The following is a 12,114-nucleotide window of genomic DNA, read 5'->3' as shown; positions in this document are numbered from 1 at the left end:
ACATTTCTTTGATACATTCTCTAAATTATGGACATAGTAATGACAATGGTCATAGTTTAATCATCATTATCATTTCATTAGTGTTTAAACAAGTGTATATGATTTTCATGTCAACACTTTATTTTCGCTATCATAAACAAACACATAAATATGAAAGATGAATGTTATAAAAAATAGTTTACTTCGTTGTTATGGAACCACAAATCAAATATAAAGTTTTATGTTTTTTTGAAATTCATAATGCACTTTTTTGTTTTTGTTGAGACTGACATGTTAATGCGTGTTTAAGATGCAGAACCAAAAAGTTGTGTCTATTTGTTGTATGAACAAATATGCACAGACTGGTGGTTATATTGCAACAACTAATCTAGAGGACCAAAATTATGTTAAGTCTTTGGATCAAAGTCTGGGAACTCAGAAAACGCAAAGCATTGCTGCTAAGGCATTGGTTGGAGTGGGCCGACAGGTAATTTATGATAATCTGAGTCTGGTACATTTGGTTTAATGTTTTAGTACAAAGCAACCAATTAACCCTTTCAGTGCGGGAACCGAATTTTAAAGGCCTTTGCAAACAGTTTGGATCCAGATGAGACGCCACAGAACGTGGCGTCTCATCAGGATCCAAACTGTTTGCTATTCTGATAGTATTCTTTGAAAAAAATCAAAGAAAATGCTAATTTTAGAAATTTTGCAGACGACATTTTAGCAGACGACAAATTTCCCAGCATTCAAAGGGTTAAGTGATGCTTAATTTAGGTTTTTTCAAATATGGGAGACCCGAATTTCAATATGGGCTCTTGTAAAATATACATTTCTTTGATACATTCTCTAAATTATGGACATAGTAATGACAATGGTCATAGTTTAATCATCATTATCATTTCATTAGTGTTTAAACAAGTGTATATGATTTTCATGTCAACACTTTATTTTCGCTATCATAAACAAACACATAAATATGAAAGATGAATGTTATAAAAAATAGTTTACTTCGTTGTTATGGAACCACAAATCAAATATAAAGTTTTATGTTTTTTTGAAATTCATAATGCACTTTTTTGTTTTTGTTGAGACTGACATGTTAATGCGTGTTTAAGATGCAGAACCAAAAAGTTGTGTCTATTTGTTGTATGAACAAATATGCACAGACTGGTGGTTATTTTCTAACAGTAGACATGCCTTTTGCACATGACTGAGTTTTTGACTGTACAAAAGAAAATTGCATAAGTTTTAAATAGCTATAATTTTGTTTTTTCTTCTGAGCTTTAATTTTAGAATTGTATTCATCAATGTTTTAATTGTTTTAAAATAAAAATAAGATCAAAATATACGTAGAAAATATACTTGCTTTATAATCATAATAATAAACATAACATAATACATTTCCTCCTCCTCCTCCTTCTCTTCCTCCTTTTCCTCCTCCACCTCATCATCATCACCCCCTCCTCCTCCTCCTCCTCCTCCTCCTCATCATCATCATCATTAAAATTTTGTTAGTGTCAATCTCATAATAATTTGTATCATCTCCATAATTACTATCAATGTAAACATCATTATCATAAAAAAAGTGTATGCAATCAATCAGCAAATGTCCTTTCAATCATAATTTGAACTTAAGTACAATACATGTCTGTATTTGTGTTTCAAAATGTTGTTGTTTTGAAAATGGGTTGCCTTCTTGTATAAACAAGACTATTGCCAAGCAATATATGTTCCTACTGGCTCCACCATTGTCTGATTTTTTTATATATATTTGTTGCCATAGCAACCAGAAGTTTTGATGTAGGAACAAAATGAAATGATGTGCATAATGTCCATATTGCCATCTATCCATGTTTCAAGTTTCATGGAAAAATATGAAGAACTTTTAAAGTTATCGCAGGATCCAGAAAAGTGTGACAGACTCACAGACTGACGGACACATAGAGCGCAAACCATACGTCCCCTCAGGTGAAACCGGTAGGGGACAAAAAAAACAAAACATAAAAAACACTGGGTATAACTGTTGCATAATATTATTACAAAATTTACTACTAAATCGAGTTAAATGTCCCAAGTGGTTCAGTAAACATGTCAAAGTAATGTCACTTTTATTTCTTTATATGACTTATTTGTACTATGAAACTTGATGTTGTCAAAATTAAAGGACAGCGTTTTGAATTGCATGAATTATTCAAAATGATGTTGGCTATAAAATTTTGTTTATATAAAATATTCTGGAGTTAGATTTATTCAATTTTACTCTACATTTTTCCTTCTTAATAGAAGAAATTAATTAAGTTTCAATGTGCTTTATGGAAATAGATTTTGTATTTATAAAAACTATGAAAAAACCTGTGCAAGAAATTAATGTCATCATGCAAGTACTCACAGCAAGGGTCACACTACTCACTGTTATGCACTGATTGTGAAGGGAGTCGCATAAAATACAAAGAAGAGCAAATGGATTGGTGCATGAACAATGTCTTGATGAGAGTGAATAAATTAAAACTGAAATTGTTATAAAGGATTTGAATAAGGATGAGGTAGTTGGCTCAGGGACTGGTACGAAGGAAATTATTGAGGATCTTCAGAGAACAGTAATTTCTTTTGCTCAAATTACCGCCGATTTTCGGCTTAGCAGCTTCCTAATCGCAAAATTCCACCTTTTTTTCCACAAATCTGACCAAAATTTCCCCCCAAAAAGCCCCAATTTTTTTTTTAAGAGAGTAGTCTCTTATGAATGACTTAATTATGATTTCTGAACTCTAGATCTCAACTTAATTTTTTAAACATTCTACAAAATATATAACTTTAATTTAGTCCTTTTTGTCGAAAAATAATTCCCAAATTTGCCACTTTTATTTATTTAAAAAAAATCCCAATTTGATCAGACTCCTTTTTCGCAAAATGGCCAGAACATGCACTTAAAAACAATATTAATTCAGTTACTTATAGATCATATTTATGATGCTTAATTTTTCCCAATGTCATGGTTTATCGTGCTATTTTTCTCAATATCATGGTTTATTACGCAAATTTTCCCAATTCAAATGGCACAGGCTGTAACAAATAGAAGCAAAAAAAAATCACTTGAGAAAGATAAGGATACAGGAGTGTCTGAAAACTACACACACTTGTTCGCCCATGTCCTCTACTGTATCGCCTACTGAATGTAATAAGTTATGTAACTGACATTTTTATACATTTTTACTTTTTTCCATTTTTGTGTTTATTAAGGTGACATACATCAACTGTTAAAACATTAAGTCAACCTTTTTGGTAAAAATAATGTTTTTATCGAATTTTCGAAATTGACATTACAAACGCATGTCATTTTCTGAATGTAAAAAGTAGCGTAACTGACATTTTTTTAAATTTTCAGGAGAAGCAAAAAGATGTTTTATTAAAATAATAAACATTTTTCCGTATTCAAATTTTCTGATTAGTATTATAATAACACTTGAAAAACAAAACAAAACTCCAAATTGATATGTCTTTTTTAAAACAATCAAAATTTAAGAAAGGAGCAGTTATTTCAACACTGAAATATTTTGAGCGCAAAAAATAACGTAAGTGCTCTTACTGTATTTTGGAAAATGTCTGAAAATATGCTTTCCTGAACAATTCACAAAATGTCAGTTACCCTAGTTATTACATTCAGTAGACGGTATGTTATTCTGTCTGCCCCTCAGTCTGTATGTACTAATATGACCCAAAATATATATCACAGATCACCGTGGCGTAGTGGATATGGTGTCCATCTAGCAATTAGGAGGTCACAGGTTCGATCCACACTGTGGGAGCGTTCTTTAGATCTCCCCTATTGACACAAAGTACTGGTTCTATTCCCAGGAAATGGAATTGAGAGCGTTTTAAATAAGCCTTCAAGGCTTTCTTTGCAACGCAGCTTAAATACACAGGTTTAAACTAAAAAAATATCCCGAAATTGCTTGTTTTGTATGACATCAATATAGAGCTTTGATACTTTCAAGGTTGATGTCTTTGGACACAACTGCATCACCTTATTTTGACCTTGACATTGACAAAGACTAACTTTTGGACCTGGACTTATTGAAATGGGCCAATAAATCAATACTCAGACAAGGCATTCAACAGTTTCAAGCGCAATTATTAATTCGGCATCTTGTTTATTCTGTTAAAGAACACCAAAAATAGCAATAACAAGAGAAATCTGAGAACATTGTATTCCAAATAGATTCACACCCAAAGAGAAATTGCACAATAATTTGAAAGTGCGGTGTTTAAACTCCGCCCACATAGTGTTAGGGGTAGAGTTTGGGGTAAGGTTAGGGGTTAGTTGTAGGGGTCAGGGTTTAGGGTAAGGGGTAGGATCTATTTGGTATCTGTTATTTGTGTGGTATCTATCTGGAAAACAATGCCACCAAGAGAAATCACCCTGTTCCAACAAAGTGAAAAGTGAATAAATGCACACATTGTTTCTGTACATGGCTGTAACTAAGGTACATGTTGACAATCAAATACACCAAACTTTATCAGCGGAACACTTCTAAAACGATACTATACGTCTTCCGCGCAGTTTGACATGATTCGTAATCACAGGAAGCCCTGTGACCCAAATGTTAGCACCAAGGGTTTCCATGTTTTGTCTTGTTAAACCTGACATTCTTGCGTAGTTTACAAGTGTATATCAAGACGACAAGTCACGAAGACAGTCTCTAAATGTGTATGTGTGTATTACTGGGCCATCTGTAATTTTTTACTTGACTGGCGACCTTATAAATGTTAATGATCTATCAGTCTTATTCAGTCATAATTAATTCAGAGTGACGAAAATAAAATGTGCACTGAATCAATGGTAAAAAAATAAATATTATTTCAGTTTGCTGTCATAAGCTTTAATGGTTTTGTGTACATTGTAATTTCAAGTTTGTCTAAATGTATCATTATCCTTTACATACAGTTATATTTAGTTTGAGAAATTTATTATTTGAACAAGTTTTTTTTAATTATTATAGAAATGTATAAGCAAGACTTGATCATACTTAAATTCCAAAAAGTGATTGTTATGCCCCTAAATAAGGTGATCACAAGAGGTCTTTCTGGGTTTCATTCGCTCCATACGCCTTTTTAATGGTTGGATGGATTTAGATATTGATTTTGATACAAACATCTGTTGAACTTGGATGAACAATGGATTTGCAACCGTTTGTTGTACAGAAGTGTGATTACATGTTCATTTGCATCCTGGCAAAATGCTTGACAATCTGTTGTCATATTTCCTAGAAAACTGCATTAAAATTATATTTCCATAGCAACCATATGTTTTGTAATAACTGATTAATGTCACAGTTTCTCTTATTGCGATACATGATCAGGTTGAAGGCCATTTTCATGAAATTGTTATTTTGAATTTTAAGACATATCAATAACATAATATTTGAGGGAACTTTAATTTAATCTTGTGTTTTTGATCAGGGATTTGTATAATATTTTATGTAATACTTGGACGAATTACAATCTTTGTAACCAAATAATTCAGCAGGAAATTGTCATGCTCACTGATCCAATGCCTCTGATTGATTAATTGGACTTGTTTTATTTAAAAGTGGCCTTTTCATGTTTAAGTAAATTGACAAAATTAGAAAAAAAATGTTTCAGAATTGCAAATTTTCGTTGTTGTTATGATATTTGTCAGGAAATGATATTTGTGAGGAAACAGTAGTACTGAACATTTACCATGCTCTAAAATATCCATTATATGCAATTTTTGACAATTTAAAAACCTAAAAATTATAAAGCGTTGCAACGCGAAACAATTGAATAATTTGGAGAATTCTGTTGTTGTTGTTATATTTTGTGACACTACGGGTATAATGCTTAAATAATGTATTACATACATTAAATACATCACTCATGGCATTAGCAACGTTGGCCGAGTGGTCTAAGCGTTAGAATTTTACTCCAGGGGTTAGTGGTTCGAGCCCAGTTGAGGGTTATTTTTTTTCTTTCTTTAATTTTATTCTTTATTTTTTTGCTGGAGTGTTTTAGATGCAAAGTTTACATTTATCAATATAAGCATTTAATGACAAACTTCAGTATCTGCCAACATTTGTGAAAAGGTGCCTTCAAAGTAATTTTTTTATCACTGCATGACCAGTGTGTTATTGTTCTTGCTTAATTTTTTTAAAGATTATTTTACATTTAATGAACACAAAACACACATGAAAATCTTAAATTTATATATAGTATCATTTTTATCGTCATTGCGTTGTACGAGCATTTAAAGAACATTCAATGGTTAAAAAAATTTAAAGCTTTTTTATTCGTGTGTTTTTGTTTTGTTTTTGATGATATTTGATGTACGATAAAATAAGACTGACATAAACTAACTAATCTATTCAACCTAGATGTCATTTCAAATAACGAACACAAAAAAAAAAGGCCAGTGTCTTTTCTTAAATCCGAAACCTCATGCATGTCAGATCGAGATAACAGAAATCGTTTTGTCGTCAAGTGAATAGGCCTGGTGTAAGACACGAAAGATTTAACCTGGATAATACCTGTCTGAGATGTCCTCAGTCTTCCCTAAAGACCGGCTTTAAATCGTAATCTCTAATCTCAAAGTTTGTTTATTTACCATTGAAAGAAAGCAGTTTAAATGTGTCTTCACAGAGGGGAGTTTGTCTGAGTTTTTTTTGTGAAAAAGACAGGCTTTAACCCTTTGCATGCTGGGAAATTTGTCGTCTGCTAAAATGTCGTCTGCTGAATTTCTAAAATTAGCATTTTCTTCGATTTTTTTCAAAGAATTCTATCAGAATAGCAAACAATTTGGATCCTCATGATGAGACGCCACGTTCTGTGGCATCTCATCTGGATCCAAACTGTTTGCAAAGGCCTTCAAAATTCGGTTCAAGCACTGAAATTGTTATATCGTAATCTCTAATCTCAAAGTTTGTTTATTTACCACTGAAAGAAAGCAGTTTAAAGGTTCTTACACAAGAGGGTTTGTCTCATTTTGTTTTTTCGTGATGAACTGATGAATGTTGTGGATAGTGTCATGGGAATTGTGCAAAATTGGGCTAAATTCAATGTTTAATGCGTCTGTACTATTATACCTGTGTGATAGCCACCAGGCAGAAAACGTCAAGCAAAATACATGACTTAAAACATAAGCTATTGTTTCCATATCAGACGCACTATGAGAAAATGGGGTTGTAAATACATGTGCGTAATGTGTCCCAGATTAGCATGTGCAGTCTGCGCAGGCATATCATGGACGACACTTTTTGCGTGTATGGTATTCGTTGAAAGGAAGACTCTTCTTGACGAAAATCCAGTTAAGGCGGCAAGTGTCGTCCCTGATTAGCCTGTGCTGACTGCACAGTCTTAGCTGGGACAACACTTTCCACTATGATGGAATTTTACATTTATAGAAAGCCTCTTTTTTAGCAAAAACCAAGTTATTTATTAAGTGTTGTCCCTGATTAGCCTATGCAGACTGCACAGGCTAATCTGGGATGGCACTTTACACACCGTTCATAAAATTTTTACACTTTATATTTTTATATTTTTTAAATTACATAGAGAGATTTGTAATGAAGTCAACGCTCAGTTTGAATAATTTACACCATTTACCGATCTAAAAAAGTAATCTAACAAGTTATAATTTCATGTAAAAATTCTTTATATAGATTATCAGTCAAAAAATCATTTGAGTGCTAAATCACTAAAAAGGACTTTGATATATTCAGCAGTTATGTTCAATATAATGGCAACACCATTATCGTCCTCATCATCAATATATCAACATCATCATAATCATCACCATAATTGCATGAATAGTATCATCATCATCATCAGCAGCAGCAGCAGCAGCAGAAACAAGAGCATCAGAAGAAACAGCATAATTTTATTCTTCCTTTAATGAGTAACAATTACACCATCCAGATAGCATTGCTTACTACAGTCACAAAAGTACCATTAAAAAGGTCATTCTACCTTAATTTAAATGCAACTATTATTCTTTTGGAAGTCGTGACAGATAATATCCGCCCCACTAACTGTTAGACATATTTGAAGTCAGTTGGGGCAAACCACAAAAATGAGTAATTTTCACTGGCTATTTCAGAAGACAACCCATAATTAAAGGCAAATTATTCTACTCAATCTTGACACATCTTCACAAATCACATTCAACAAAAAATGCATTGACTGTGTAACAAATACCCTAAGGAATGTCAGACTGCTTCTATGGTGCAAATGCCCAAAATAAATTCAAATATAATAATAGTAACTATTATTAGCTCATCTTTTTTTTGAAAAAAAATTATGAGCTATTGTTATCACCTTGGCGTCGGCATCGGCGTCGGCGTCTGCGTCGGCGTCCGGTTAAGTTTTGCGTTTAGGTCCACTTTTCTCAGAAAGTATCAATGCTATTGCATTCAAACTTGGTACACTTACTTACTATCATGAGGGGACTGGGCAGGCAAAGTTAGATAACTCTGGCGTGCATTTTAACTGAATAATGTGCCCTTTTTATACTTAGAAAATTGAAAATTTTGGTTAAGTTTTGCGTTTAGGTCCACTTTTTTCAGAAAGTATCAATGCTATTGCATTCAAACTTGGTACACTTACTTTCTATCATGAGGGGACTGGGCTGGCAAAGTTAGATAACTCTGGCGTGCATTTTGACAGAATTATGTGCCCTTTTTATACTTAGAAAATTGAAAATTTTGGTTAAGTTTTGTGTTTAGGTCCATTTTATTCCTTAAGTATCAAAGCTATTGCTTTCATACTTGCAACACTTACTAACTATCATAAGGGGACTGTGCAGGCAAAGAAATGTAACTCTGACTGGCATTTTGACAGAATTATGTGCCCTTTTTATACTTAGAAAATTGAAAATTTGGTTAAGTTTTGTGTTTAGGTCCACTTTATTCCTACAGTATCAAGGCTATTGCTTTCAAACTTCAAATACTTTCATGCTATCATGATGTTTCTGTACCTGGCAAGTTGAATTTGACCTTGACCTTTGAATGACCTTCACTCTCAAGGTCAAATTTTCAAATTTTGCTAAAATTGCCATAACTTCTTTATTTATGATTAGATTTGATTGATACTTTGACAAAACTACTCTTACCTGACATACCACAATAGACTCCACCCAAACCACCCCCGTGCCCCCCCCCCCCCCCCGAATCCCCCCCCCCCCCTATATTTTTTTTTTTTTTTTTTTTTTTTTTTTTTTTTTTAAGATCATCTCACAAATGACCACCACACCCTCACACTATACCCCCCACCCCCCCCCCCCAATTTTTTTTTTTAACGGTTAAAAAACAACTATTTTTTTTATTATTATATGTTTGAAATACCGTCCAACCATCGCACCCAAGAATCCCCCCCCCCCAGCCCCCCCACCCTTTCCCCACCCGAATCCCCCCCCCCTATTTTTTTTTTTTTTTTTGTAAGATCATCTCACAAATTACCACCACATCCTCACACTGTATACCCCCCCCCCCCCCACCTCACCCCCCAATTTTTTTTTTAAACGGTAAAAAAAACACAAATATTTATTTTTATTATTTTATGTTTGAAATACCGCCCCCCCCCCCCCCCCCCCCACACCCCCACACTATACACCCCTCTTCACTCCACCCCTCCCTCCTTTGTGATTGAAAATGAGAGTCCGTTCACCTTTAAAAAGAAAATAGATGAGCGGTCTGCACCCGCAAGGCGGTGCTCTTGTTTTTTATTTTGGTATGATTTTCAGTCAAAACACACAACATTATACTATCCCAACAAAATGCCAGCCCCATGTGGTTTTATGCCAATTGGCACCATAAAGTTTCTAGTTCACACCCAGGATATTTGATTTTCTTGATTAAAGATTTTATTCAATTTCTTTTTTTTTTGGCTGATTAGCTAGACTGCGCTTTATGTAAATTTAAATGGTTACACACTCTCAGAGTACTCAGTTATTTAGCTATAAACAAATCCCTTCCATCATGTGATCATTATCCTTTCAAAGAATTCGTTTTTTATTATTTATGGTTCAAATAATTTATCTTTAATTTCCATTTTTCAATATTATTCTTTTACTGCAAACTGACTGTATACAAAATCTTATAAAAAAAGAAAATAATGTACTTAGTAAAAAACAAAAAATCATAAAAAAAATAAATAAGCAATAATCCAAGTTTTCTATAATATATTTTCCTTGTAGCAATGTGACAATACTAAAACACTAAAATATAATTTAGATTGGTTTCAGGTAACCATGGACAATTTACTGATAATTTTCCTGTGTCAATGAAAATGTCATGTAACCCCCTTTTTATGATTATGAAAGTACTCTGGTTATTTGTAAATTGCTTAAAATTACATGTTTTTTTATTCATAATTTTATGTACATGCCATTAAAAAGAATTCTATTTTTAAAAAGAAGAGGAGGAAAAACTGATTATTCATGGATGGGCCGTTAATTTATAAAATCCACACAAAAAGTTAAATTTAAATAAAAATAAAATGGCTTTTCATTTAACAATGCATAAAGACATGTTAACGAAATGTAATTTTCTTTTATGTGGGCGTACCCAAACGGAAGATAATGTAATTAAATTAAATGTTCCTTCGCTCTCCATTGAATACTGAATACTGACTTACTAGGTATTTGATATGCAATCCATGATTCAATGCCTTGAATACAATTTAATTTTGGCTTTGTATGGACTGCTGCCTTAACCCTTTGCATGCTGGGAAATTTGTCGTCTGCAAAAATGTCGTCTGCTGAATTTCTAAAATTAGCATTTTCTTTGATTTTTTTCCAAAGAATACTATCAGAATAGCAAACAGTTCGGATCCTGATGAGACGCCACGTTCTGTGGCGTCTCATCTGGATCCAAACTGTTTGCAAAGGCCTTCAAAATTCGGTTCCAGCACTGGAAGAGTTAATTTTGGCTTTGTATGGACTGCTGCCTTATATACAATCATGATAACATGTGTACAAGAGGGTTATTACCTGGGTTGAGTAGGTTGTGTGACATATAATAAATGGAATTAACCCATTTATGCCTTGAGTGGACTCCCTACCGGTGAAACCGGAAGGAACTTATGGTTTGCAATCTGTCTGTCTGTCTGTCTGTCAGTCTGCCTGTCAGTCTGTCAGTCTGTCTGTCAGTCCGTCACACTTTTCTGGATCGTGCGATAACTTTAAAAGTCCTTCATATTTTTTCATGAAACTTGAAACTTGGACAGATGGCAATTATATATTATGGAGATTATGCACGTCAACTCATTGGGTTCCTATGTCAAGAATTCTGGTTGCTATGGCAACAAATATATGGGGAAAAAAATTACTGACCATAGTGGAGTTTCACCGGTAGGGGACCATATTGCTTGGCAATCTCTTGTTTAAAAAAAATAGAAAGATGTAATGCATTAAGTCAGAAACAGAATTTGTAGTGTGTCTTTTCCATGACTCACAGATCAAGGGTTGAACATGTTACGTTTTTGTCTTACCAAACCACAGATCAAATGATGACTTTTATTGCTTGTAGGATATGTTCTTGTTTTTTGTTCACCTGTGTTGTTGGCACTTTGCGCTGTTGTTTTACATGGCTATAAAGGACAAAAAATAACAATAAAGAAAACCTTAACACATTTCTTACATGTATCCTAAATTATTCATGCTATTAAAGGTTTCTGGTGCATGGTTTTGTGTAATCCCAAATCAACATGAGGATTTAAAATATAATTGGGCCATTCTCTGTGAAAAGGGGTTTAATGCATGCGAGACAAGTGCCATCCACGATTAGCCTGTGCAGTTTGCACAGGCTAATCAGGGACGACACTTTACACCTAAACTTTATTTTTGCTAAGAAGAGACTTTCTTGAAACGAAACATATCCTAAAAGCAAAAAGTGTTGTCCATGATTAGCCTGTGCAGACTGCACAGACTAATCTGGGATGACACTTTATGCACATTCATTAAACCTCCTTTTTCACAGAAGCACAGCCCAATTTGATTTTCTCTTCAAAGCAAAACTCCTGTTAAGGCGGTAAGTGTCCTGTCTTATTAGCCTGTGCAGAATTCACAGGCTAATCTGGGACGACACTTGACACTCATGCATTAAGCCCCATTTAACCATATCA

The 12,114-nt window shown here is 33.6% G+C and overlaps 2 protein-coding genes across 5 annotated transcripts in view; both read left to right on the top strand.

The window, feature by feature from the left end:
- LOC127840048 (low-density lipoprotein receptor-related protein 4-like) overlaps nt 1-12,114 on the top strand; it is a 212,388-nt gene that overhangs the window by 186,820 nt on the left and 13,454 nt on the right. The window lies entirely within an intron of this gene.
- LOC127840047 (uncharacterized) overlaps nt 1-12,114 on the top strand; it is a 65,686-nt gene that overhangs the window by 40,118 nt on the left and 13,454 nt on the right. The gene's annotated exons all lie outside the window — the stretch shown is intronic.

The sequence above is a fragment of the Dreissena polymorpha genome, chromosome 7 (genome assembly GCF_020536995.1).
Source record: "Dreissena polymorpha isolate Duluth1 chromosome 7, UMN_Dpol_1.0, whole genome shotgun sequence".
NCBI classification, from domain to species: Eukaryota; Metazoa; Mollusca; class Bivalvia; order Myida; family Dreissenidae; genus Dreissena; species Dreissena polymorpha.
The sequence above is the reverse complement of the archived record's forward strand: the minus strand, read 5'-3'. Positions and strand labels throughout refer to the sequence as shown.